The sequence below is a fragment of the Lichenostomus cassidix genome, chromosome 1 (assembly GCF_008360975.1).
Source record: "Lichenostomus cassidix isolate B80296 chromosome 1, HeHo_3.0, whole genome shotgun sequence".
Taxonomy (NCBI): domain Eukaryota; kingdom Metazoa; phylum Chordata; class Aves; order Passeriformes; family Meliphagidae; genus Lichenostomus; species Lichenostomus cassidix.
Window position 1 is genome coordinate 109,576,121 of NC_139479.1, and position 12,040 is coordinate 109,588,160.

The 12,040-nt window shown below is 40.8% G+C and overlaps 2 long non-coding RNA genes across 6 annotated transcripts in view; one reads left to right on the top strand and one right to left on the bottom strand.

Moving 5' to 3' along the window:
* The window catches only part of LOC146445527 (uncharacterized), a 12,024-nt gene extending 10,832 nt beyond the window's left edge, over positions 1–1,192 (top strand). The window contains exons 1-5 of one of the 5 annotated variants that reach the window (XR_014855286.1): positions 37–473; positions 582–623; positions 719–780; positions 869–904; positions 1,006–1,192. This is a non-coding gene — a long non-coding RNA (uncharacterized LOC146445527). Of the gene's footprint in view, positions 1–36; positions 474–581; positions 624–718; positions 781–868; positions 905–1,005 lie in introns of those variants that run through there. The other 4 variants (XR_014855275.1, XR_014855277.1, XR_014855288.1 and 1 more) reach the window with 4 other exon arrangements.
* Positions 1,193–3,819: 2,627 nt separating this feature from the next.
* Positions 3,820–12,040, bottom strand: part of LOC146445529 (uncharacterized) — a 68,505-nt gene continuing 60,284 nt past the window's right edge. The window contains exon 3 of the long non-coding RNA XR_014855291.1: positions 3,820–4,486. This is a non-coding gene — a long non-coding RNA (uncharacterized LOC146445529). The remainder of the gene's footprint in view (positions 4,487–12,040) is intronic.

Genomic DNA, 12,040 nt, shown 5'->3' on the forward strand with positions numbered 1-12,040 from the left:
AGTGTTAGCGTCTGGGTGACTTTGACAAATAATTCTTTTGCAGAGGCAGAGGATGTAAACCTGACACGAACGGAGGAGGCCAGAGGAGCGTAGGTATGAGGCAGGTCAGCATCTGGCGCCCAAGTGACGGCTTGACGTTCAGCTCTACATGTACCGCATCATTCAGCTTTTTATCTCATTCTGAAGATGCACAGTGCTCAGCGTGGCCGGGTGTCGGCACGGGCTGGGGACAGTGAGCCAGGTGAGTACCAGATACCAAGATGAGTATTGGTTCCTGAGGAGAACTAGGTACTACTGGAGTTGTGTTGGTGATGTTTTTTTTGCTGCAGGGGATGTTTTTTTGTTTCATAGGTTGTGTGCAGCATTCAAACCTCCGGTCCAATACAACAGAGACCCCTGTGGAATGTGGTCATGGCCAAGTGATTTCAGATGGAAACAACCACAGAAATGTGATGCTCTTGGACCCTACATCAGTATGTGCTTTTCCATTTTGTTCTGCCCTTTCTTCCCCAGGAGGGCCTTTTTGTGGGAGGTGTAACTGGTGGCTCTGTTAGAGCATTTTTCTTTGCCTGTATTTTTAGGAAGTAATGCTGGATGTCAGCAGTCAAGGTCAATGGAGTGAGGTGAGCAGTGACCAGCAGACAGAATGAGTTACTGTGGCTTGGGTCTCAATTTCTGGCACAGCTCCAAGAATCCATTGTCATTTGTGCAGTTTTAGGTGGTCTACTTGCAAGATGTCCTGGCCCAGGATGACAGAGACCAACCGAGTGCAAAGTGAAGGTATAGATGTGGCATATTTCAACGGGAGTGCGTAGGTTGCAGTTTTTCAGTGTCTCAATGGGGGTTTTTTGGCTTTGTTTCTTTGCAGGTGCTGCTGCTACCCTGGGCATGCCAAGGAATAGAGGTGAGTTGGGTGACTGGGTGTTTGGATGGGGTGACTATAAGGTGAGTGCTATGCAGTAGTGTGCTAAGCTCTAAGCATCCATTGTTGTTTGTGTGTTTTAGGCAGTACACTTGTATTTCACCTCTCAGAGCTGAAGGCCCTCGCTGACAAGCTGGTGGATCTGGTTTGCCGCCCTCGTGAGCTTTCCGTAAGGATTACAGGACTGTGTGAAGAAGCCGTTACCTTTCCCATTTGAAGGTGCCATCTGGGTAGCTTTTGGCAATGGGCCAGGATTTGCGGCGAGTCAGGGAGGTAGGGAGGAGGAGGGCTGTTCCACTGAAATTCAGCAGTGCCACATCACTTTGTCTCTTCTGAACCCAGGTATACCCCACAATGACAGCATCAGCCTCCGAGTGCCCCTGGAGCCTGCGGCCTGAGGAGCCAGGCGTTCTTAGGAGACAGCAAGTAGCAGGATTGTCGGGTTTTGGCTGATGTGCCACTTAACTCATACATTGATATTTGGTGTTCTTTTTTTGTCGCAGACTAAGAGAGAGCAGCCTGGCAACAGCAGGGACTTCCAAGATGGCAAGGAGCTGTTCTTTGTCACCAGACACGGATTCACATCCCCGGATGTCCAAGAGATAAGTCAAGCGCTTTTACCCACAGAGGGGATGGAAGCCGGGTGCCCGGCTGGGACTCTCCAGGAGGGATTTTTGCATTAGCTTTGGAGATGGGGATGTCCAAAAAGGGGCCCCTTAGGCCACATAAAGGGAGAGCCTGACTTTTGATCACAATGCAGAGGTTTGCAGGGCAGAGCAGTCCAGGTGCATGTTGTGTCACTTGTCTACTGTGTGTTCCCTGTCTTTTGTGTGTCTTGTGTTGCATCTTTTGCCTTACCCCTTTGAGGGGATTATCAAAAAGACCAGGCCGTCCTTACCATCTCTGATCTCCCTGTTCCTCATCTTGGCGCCGATATCTTTGAACCTTCAACTCCCCAGCTCGGGTGCGCATCGGAGTCTCTGCATCTCTTTGGAAGCATCGAGTCAGATGCCTTTTACGGTCTTGTTCTGAGCTGTATCAACAGCTGTACATGGCAGTGATCCATTATCGCAGGCTAGGACTTGTAAGAACGTGCAGTCAGAATCTTCTCCCTATCTTTGTGATTCCCAGGCTTCCATCTTTGCCATTTTGGTGAGCTTGTCTTAAGGTGATTGTGTTAGCATCTTCTGCCAGGGTTCTTTGGGCCTGGCTGGCTCACCATCAGTCTCACCTGGGTCATCTCACTCCGCATCCTCTTGATCATTGCAGTCATCTCATTGAGAGTTTTCTCTCATTGTTGCATCTCCTTGATCATTGCAGTCATCTCACTGAGAGTTTTCTCTCATTGTCGCATCCCCTTGTTGCACGTCCTGTTCAATGTGTCTGTCTGTGTTTGTGTTTGGCCTGGAGCTGCTCTGCCCTGCTGCGGGGTCTGCTGTGTAGGTGAAACAGGACTAAGGCTGTACTGTTAATTTGTTGAGAGGCTTAGCCAGTAGAGCCTACAGTTTTGCAACCATCCCACACTCCCCGGTCACTGGCCTTGTGTTTGTGATCTGTGGGAGAGTTGCCACCCAGGGACTTGAAATTTGTGCTGTAGGGTGTAGTTAGAGTGTAGGTGGTATCTCTAGATTGCCCAAAGATGTGTGGAGCTGTTAAGTAACCATGTAGCACTCTGACATTTGTAATGAATTTCTTTCAGATGCAGATGGATTGAATCCATAGCACAGTGCTCTGTACTCTGAGGGTCTCAGTGGGTCCCCACAGGAAGGTCAGTCACTGTTTGTCTTGGCAGGGGAAGGTGAAATGGTGACTCTGTTGCAGGGTTGTTTGTTGCCTTGTTTTTTTCAAATTAATTTATATTAGTAATTGATAAAGCTGAGGTTCTGAGCCTGCCTGAACTGCAGTTCTAGTATAACTTTGAAAGAGAGGAAGGGGTCTTTACAATAAACAAGCAAAAAAATCCAGCTTTCTTTTTTTTTTGTGTGTGTGTATTTGAATGATGACCTTATGCAGTATATTGAAATCTGAGAATGAGAATACAACAAATGTTTCATATATACTGTCTGAGACAACATTTAAAAACACAGATATTTCAGGCTTAGCAGCAGTAAAAAAATAAATTTACTCTGAATCATCAACAGCTAAATAGCTGAAAGTAGAAATTCTTTCTGTACATGCAGAGAAAAAAAAGATTTAGAGTGGAAACCTTCTTGGCAACTATGAGTCTAACAGTATTTGTCATAGATGACATATTTGTCTCCAAAATAAATATACAAATAGAAATGCCCAAACATTTTAAACTTCAAGTAGCTGCAAAGTTAACAATCTCACATTCAGAGAACTGGTAAGAAAAAAAGGCCCTTTTTATAAAATTGTTGTGAAACAGGATTTCTCTCACTTTTCCTCTCTAAGGACAACAGCATGCATGACAGGAAGAAAAGTGCACAAACTCAGGAGTGGTTCCTGGACTTTGTGGTCCAGGTCAGAGCAATTTGATAAGCAAAGATGTTAAAAAATAATCTACAGTCACTGTCCAGACTGCCTATTGAAATAGCAACAACAGCAACAGCAGCAAAAAAATCCCAATCCCAGCAAACCTCACTCAGGATGGAGTTTCAACCCTTTCCCTCGACTATTCCTGGGAAGTGAGTATTTTAATTGGGTAGCTTACACTTGTTGAGAGCAATAAGGAGAGTCTTCAGACTGACAGCAGGTCTGAGCAGTGCTGCACTCTCTGTGTTCTCCAGCTGTGAATCAGTTCCAGCCCACAAACCACAAAAGTATGTGCAAGCCCTAAGCCATTGTCCTTTACCTTCCCAGCTGCATTTTGTGCCTCACACCAAGTCCCACATTCTCGGGTTGTGAAACCCAAGAGAAGCTGCTGGCATAATGGCAGCAGCATTTTTATTATTCCTTGGCAGGATCCTACTCTTCACACAGAGTTTGTGGGCAATAACTCTGCTTGCAGCTAAGCAGTGATCTGGAATCAGCAGCACTGGTTTGAAAGCCATGAGCCACCAATCCTGCAGGTCACAGCTGCCCTCAGCCCTGCAAGGCTCAGTGCTGCTTCACACCTGCCCTGAAGGGCTCAGCAAACTCAAAGCACATCTCCAGATGTGCAGAAATGTCCCCATCTATCTGTCAGTTTTCAGAGCAGACCTCAGGGTTGGGATGGAAAAAAGAGAGAGGAGAGAGAATGAAGCTGCCTATAATGCTCAGTAATCTGAGAGGGATCTGTTGTGTAGCTCAGATGAAAGGCTGAATTAATTCTCCCAGGTTTATTTCACTAAAAGACTGCAGGAATATTTCAGCTGTAGCAGCAAAAAGAACTAGAAGGCTTTGCATGGGCAGGTTTGGTATCAGGGGGACTGCAGGGGTGGCCTCTGCTCTATTTTCGCGGTATCAGGCAAAGCAGCTACCAGCTCAGGAATCAGATCACTTACCTATCCAGCTCTCCTCAGGCTGAATCAGAAGCTTAAGCCCTGCTTTCTTTCCTTCTCCTTTATGAATACCAGGAATTCTTGTACATTTTTCAAGATTTCTCTTTAAAATAGTTGCAAATTTCTTCTTAAAAAAAAAGGTCAGAGAAAATGGTATCTTTATAAGTGGGTAGAATACAAAAGCAAGGTATCAGAAAACATGGTAAATTTTTCAGAGCTGGCAGCAGTGGAATATGATTTTAGCACATATTTTGTCAAAAACATAGAGTATGTCACTAATTTATGTGCCAATGAGGATGCAGCTCACTTTTGGTCCTTATAGCTTGACACTAAAAATATTCGTGGAAAGACAACTTAGATTTAGCAATCCAGATCCACGGAATAAAATTTTCTTTAAAATTTTGATCTTGTGTTACGAAGTAAATTTGGTATTGATGTGATTAGTTCATCTGTAACACATAGCCTAATCCCTACTAAATTTATCCAACATGACAACTGGACACAGAACTTAGTGCTATGGTTTTGTTAACAATTCATCAAAGATGATACTTGATGATCTTAGAGGACTTTTCCAACCTAAATAATTCTGTAATTCAGTTATTTAGTTAACCTGAACATAGTATAAAATGAAAGAGAAAGAAGTTTTGTATCTTAATTTAGAAAAAAAATCCCATTTTAAAAGCACAGTCCTAGCCCACACACAAGTACAACATGTCACAGAAAAAGTTATTATTAAATAATAATTTAATACTATAAAAGACCTTGCTTCACTTTATTCTCTACTTTTAGTGTATCTTCCTTTCCTGGCCATATCTCCTTAATCTAGATTCCATTTACCTTAGCTGTAGAATAGACACAATAGATGAAGTGATTTATACCAACATTCTGAATACATATAACTTATATTTCACTGTAAGATGACTATTCAAAACATATTACTCTCTAGCACTTCACCCATATATCCCATATTAGTGACTTCTGGATTGAGCTTATCAATAGAGTATCAGTGGGGTGTCTTTTATTCAGGGACATGTTTAAATTGTGTCTGATAAAAATGCAAAAAAATGAATTTACAAGCATGAGCTTGGGGAAAAATGTTAATAAGTTGGAGCTGAACAGGTGCTACAGAGCCCTGTGAAGGTTGTGTGGACAAGGACAAAAATCCAGAGTTCACAATTACATGCTTAATGATTGATGAATTTAAATGTACTGTAAGACATCTGATGAATCATGACTTTAGGCTATAAAAGCTTTCTGTTGGCATTTTCTTCCCTTCAGCTTCAAAAATTGAAGTCTCTGTATCTCAGTTTTGGAAATGTGGTCTGCCCAGAAATACATTTCCCCAAAAAGAGAATTAAGGCAGGTAAGCATTTCAGCTATTCTTCTTCAATAATCTCTCATGAAAAGCTACAATTTTTCTGCCATCGACTCACTACAAAGCAACTCCAGACTTATTGTGGCCAGGAAGCCTCAAGGATAAGTACATATTAAATTGTGAAAAATGAAACGGAAATGAGAAAGGAAAAATATCCATCCAAAATATATCAGAAGGCCCTGACTACCATACCAGGGCTACTGTGTGACAGATTGTACAGAGCCCATTTACCAGCACACTCCCCAAAAACCACAGAGATTATATAAAGTACAACTGGGAGCAGGAAGTAGTATGGGGATTTTCTTTTACATAAGAACTGAAGGGATCTAAAAAGAGAAATCTGACACCTTTCGATTTGCTTAAGTTTCTGTTTCCTTGAAGAGCTGGATTCTGTCTCTCTGGCTTGTTACCTACATCTTTCCACAATGCAATTTTAATTGTGTGTTCCCTTTGCCAGCACTACAACTCTGATATATTTAAGAAGCTTCTGTACCTTTGAAATGTTGGTGTTCAGCATCTTCAGGTCCACTAGATGTCACTCAATAGTCATCATTTCCAGCACTGACATGAACACACACACACACACACACAAAGGCAACAAACGTTTTTTCTTCAGACACAAAATGATGTTTTTTCAAAAATTTGGTAGTCACTGTTTAGAGTTTAGATGTGGTGTCTGAAAGGTTTTCATCATCATTTCAAAAATCATGACTTTAAGCTGATCCCTTTAGAAGCCCTGGCTGCCACCTGGAAGTTACATATTCCTTGAATAAATATAGTTCTTTCAAAGGAGAAAAAAAAAAGACAATTTGGAAGCTGATGGTCTTGATGTTAAAGGATAATTGTGCCTCTGGACCATGAACACACTGTTCAACATTTTGATGCCTAATGAAATTTATCTTCAGTAATATTTTCTAGCTCGTACATTCTTGCCCTGTGGGGTTTTGCCATTAAGAGGTTTTTTTAATACATACCCCCCCAAAACCTCCAGGATGGATGGAGCCTCCCTTACTCTGCTTGCAGGGATGTGTTTCTACCTGGACATTCTCTAGCTCCCAGTTCCAGGCATTTGTTCCTGTATGCTTTCAGAACTGTAATACCATCACAATGCAGCTGGCTTTTCTTAAGAAACTAAACAAAGAAAGTTTTCTCTAGCCCTCAAATTATTTCCTTGTCTTTTTCCATATTTACTTGAGCTTCCAAACAGCCTTTTCAAAATACAGGTACAAAAACCATTCCCAGTATTGCAATACCAAAACCATTACATATGGGGAGAAAACAGCTTCACACACCCGATTATAACTGGTTTATATAATTTTCGTTCAGAAACAGGCTTATGATTGTGCTGTGATATATTTGGTTCTTACATTGTTTCAGGGCTACCTTGCTGTCCCACCTTCACTAGATTTGTATTTTCCCTGATGTTGCTAGCATTCCTCACAAATTCATATGTTCAGTATATATTGACAGTTCACTTATTCCCTGAAATCTCAAAGGAATCCTCTGCCTCTGAGAAAGCCATTAAACTTTATCATCTCTTACCCTAATCACCAGCAACAGTGACATTTTCAAATATGTGCTGCAAAGACATGAAACAAATTCTGCTCAGCTCCATATTCAAGTAAACATGCAGAACAAGGAACTCTGAAAATATTTATTTACTATTCTCTGCAAATTACTCCTGACACGCAAATTAAACTCAGTGTAATGAAAGGAAAACACATGGAATGTAGAGAATTAAACAGTTTTTTTCCCCAACCTCTCTTTTTCCCTTTCTCTTTTGTCACCAGAGTTTTAACACACAAAGGATGCTGTTTGGCAAATCTATCAGAGGGTGCTAACAAGGGAAAAAACTAATGGGCCTTTTGATGGCAAAGAAAAACAGATGCTGAAGTGGGCTGGATGCATTGTTGCCACTGCTGTTTCTGGTGCAGCTTGATCATCTTTCCTCAAAGACAAAGCAAGCTTGAAAAGGGCAGAAAATAAAAAGAACTTTGGAGATTTTAAAAAGGCATCTGTTTCTGAGGCTGTCTCTCACTTGCTCTCAGAGAGTGGCAAGCTCCCAGGACAAGGTCTTACCTGTTGTGATTAGATCTGACAAACCCCCACAAATCAGGCTATTTAAAACTTTACTTTGTGACCACAGGCTCTCTGACATGCTACAAAATAATCTGAGCTACCAGAGCCCAACTCTTGAAAAAAGTAAAGGGACAGGAAGGGAAGAAATACACAACACACTGGGAAATGGGGGAAAAAAAATAAATATGGGGGGTGGGAATGGAAAGTAAGATTAGGACTTCAAGTGTTGACTGGAATTTTGCTGAAACCAGTGGAGAGGTTGGTGGGATGTGGGCTCCTTTCTGCTGCCCAGAAGAAGTAAGGACATGGTTCAAGAGAAGGATGTTGTCCCCAGTCGTGCTGTATTTCTGATGTGAGCCCTCTGGCACTCTCCAGAAGCACTGATGCTCTCTGGACATGAAGATGGAATTATGGATTAAATAGCTCAAGCTTTCATCACTCTGGTTGCCATTTAACTGAATTCTCAGCACTCCAATATTTTTCCATTAATTTTATCCACACACCAGCTATTTTCCCACCTTAATATCACCACATTTGGTGATATATATACAGCTTATTTTGACTGGACTAATTCACCTTCACATTTGTTGACTTTGAGCCTACAGGCTGAACTGAAACATTTTTTGCTTTGGAAGACTTAAAGCAGTGTCTCCCAAGGAAATACAACCTAAGGCCACATGATATGACAACTGGAACTGCTCATCATTTTAATCCCAACCACAGGACTGCCCTTGTTATCAGGTAAAGCTATTTACCCCTGTGGAATTTGGAAGGAAACAGGTGGGAGCTGTAATGTTTCACAGCTTTGTTTACAATGAGGCATATTTTAAGTTACCTGGAGAGTCCAAGCAAAATGGAGTTTGTACAAACAAGTACATAAATGGTTTCTCCTCCACAGAGTTATTACAGTACAGAAGTAGATGCAGAATCAAGAAGCACAAGGAAAAACATTCTAAATTGTCCCAAGTCAATGAGCCATTTGATAGATTTCTGACTTCCACTTCAGTGCTTTATCTGTCCCACACTGATAGGAAATGAGTATTGAGGGCAATTTTCTGTTCTTTGAAATAATGGAGATTTGCTTTTCTAGTAGTTAATTCAATGCAGAATCTATTTTCTGAACAGCAGTAGATGTTTCATCTGGCTTACCTGGCTGATGCATTTGATCAGATGAACACATTGTCCTGGGAAAGATGTAGAACACATCTCAGCATGGTGAGGGAAATTACTGCACTTATGAAAAAGTAAGCATGTAGTAAGGAAAGAGTAAAAATCAGTGGCTTGACTTTGCTATAATTCCTTTGTCACTACAGTGCAAGGTTGAGAAGAACAGTCAATGATGTGAAAGTCAGCATGTAAAAATAATTATCAAATGAGCCCAAGTCTGAGATGAAGGAAATAACTAAGCAAAAACTCTTTCCAGTGAAGCAGCTGTTAATTGCATTCACCAGTCCAGTGAATGTAAAGGAAAACTAAATGAACTCCTGACCAACTGCTCTTTGATGAATTTCTTCCTTCCACTCTCATTCCCTGTGCTGTTCCAGGTGCCTGAGCTGAAATGGCAAGTTTGGTGCAGCCTCTGAGTCTTTCATACTGGCACCACTATTTGGACCTGCATGAGATTTTCAACACTTCTTCTCTACAGGATTTGTGATAAAAGAAATGCAACCCAGCACTAAGGCAAAAGCCACCTGTCTTTTGAAAATAATGCCTCATAGCTGCCCTGAGAACACAGAGTGCTCCAGGAGCTGAAGCCAACACAACTCCGAGAGTCTCTGCGCTGCTGCAGAAGGAAATTGCCCAACCTCTTACCTCTATTCAAAGTGGAGGCAGTGCAGAGGAGACACACAGATAATTTTAAAAGTGTTCAGGGGGAGTGAGGTTTCGTGGTAAACCCCATTCCCCAGATGCCATTATCCTTCTCTTCAAAATAATATTTCCCCTCAGCAAAACTCCATGGCTGTTTCTGGTGTGTTGCTCCTTTACAAAAGTTTTCCTTATTTTCCTTTTTTTTTTTTTCCTATTACTTTTTATTTATCTTTACTCTTCCCAGTATAAGGACTTAAAAATCTTACAATCAGCACAGATGTGAAGACATTCAAGTTGAGAATAAGAGAATCTGAAACCAACTCTTCAGTGACTGGCACAGGGCTTCTCTCCAGACAAGACTCAGCTACCATCACCTGGGGACACCTCCTTCCCCCTTCCTCCCCCTTTGGAGCAGTGTGGCACTGAAATAAGTATTTGACAGTGGAAAGTATCTCAGACCAGAGACACATCTTAATCTGTGTTTATCTTAGGAAGCTATTTCTAATATTAAAGGCTATACCAGCAGAGCATCCAATTTCCAGTTGTTTCCAGAGAAGTCAGAGAGGAAAAAAATGAATCACGAGACTCATACAACTGTTCCTAAAAGCTTTAAGAGGAAGGACATCAGCATCTAAATTAACTCAAAACCTACAATAATTACATGAAAGATAGTAGCATGTTATGAAAATCTGAATTGTCTTACTGAGAACTGCAAAATTTATTATAAAGGAGATGCTGTGAAAAGAACTACTGTGTTAAAGGTAAGCCTTTGTTTTAAAAGGCAACAGGTTGGGGACTACAAAGACAAAGCAGCTTTTAAGGAGCACCCTGAAACTCTTACACTGCTGAGCTTTGTGCAAAGGGCAGCACAGATCCAAGCAATAGGGAGTGTTTGATGCTAACTGAAGTATTCAAAGGACAGTTTTAAAATTTAGATTTACAGATGATTTCATTAGTTGCTCACTTAGCAAGGTGTACAGCAGATATTAAAAGGCTATCAGTACTAGAACTACAAAAGAAAATCTCTTAATCCTTCTCTAGGTTAGGCAAATGTGTATCTTTTCCCTACTCTGCATCTTTGCAGCAATAAGTGGCAAAGGTAATTAAGTAGTAGTTAGGAATCTGCTGAGTGTTGCAAGTCCTTAATACGCTTTAAGGAAATTCTAGAATTACAGATGCATGGCATTCCTATTACTTGATAATTGCATTTTGAAGTTCGGCGTTTTAATTATGCCAATATGCATGGCGTTATATTTTACATTTAGTACCCTATTTTGTTTTCCAAGTCCTTGCCCCTAGATTAGTAAAATTTCATGGAAATCTGAACTGTAACATCCCATCACTTTATCCTCATGGTCTAATTAAATGCTGACATTGTTTAAATGAGTTAAATTGAGTATGTTGGTTTTGTGTGTGTTTTGCCAACTCAAAGCAAATTTAAATTAAGAGCCTTTATGAGAGTTTCTTACTCCTTCTGGCATGTTGCATTATTATATCATAATGGATGCAATTTAGAAGATTATATCACTCCCTAATTCATTCTCCCAGTTGTTTAGGAGACAAATTTGGACTTGAGTTGAATGTTTTGTCGCCTGTCTCAGCTATGTAACTAACCAAGTAACTCTCAGTGAGTCACTTTTAAAATCTGAACACAGACAACTGCAGGATGCTGTCATGGGGCCTCTGTTTTCAAAATGGACAGGTAACCCAAATCCCAATTCAATTCCTGAAACACCTGTCCTAAGAAACAAGTTAACAAGCCTCCTTTTCAGCATTGAGGTGCTTCCCATTTTCCAGAAAATCACAGTACTCTCAGTTTGCTCAAGTCTGGCAGCCAAAATGATTAGCTGTTTTGAAAGCTTAGGCTAAAAATAATTAAAAGTGAAATTCTTAGAACTGATTATCCTTCTTAAAATGGCTTACATGCTCACAAACACTGGCTCTAGGCTGTACACTATTATCTACATCTAAAATCTGACTATAACCTACGGCTGAAAAATAAATTGGGACAATCAGTTATGTCCTGTCTGTTTTAATTCTGCAATTGTAAAAAAACAGATGGATGAATGAAGATGATTTGGCACCCAGAGTATGGCACCACTTCAGTGAATAAGAAACCTTCAAAGGTGAGAGGAAGGGCAAGAGAAGAGGAACTTACTCTTTCATATTAACGTGAAAAAGCAGCATACCATAATTCTGAGGTAGTTTTAATAATACTAAAAAAAAAATTATTAGTCCCTCTGGGTAGGAAGGAGTTGAAAGAAATTAAATGAAAGCAGGGAAAAGTGGCTAGAAAGGGAGGATAGTAAAAACTCTCTAACAGAGAGTTAGAGAGTAATAACAGAGGCAGAAATCACTCTGAATAGCAAAACCACCATCCATCGAAGTGATTGATGAGTTCAAATATGATACAAA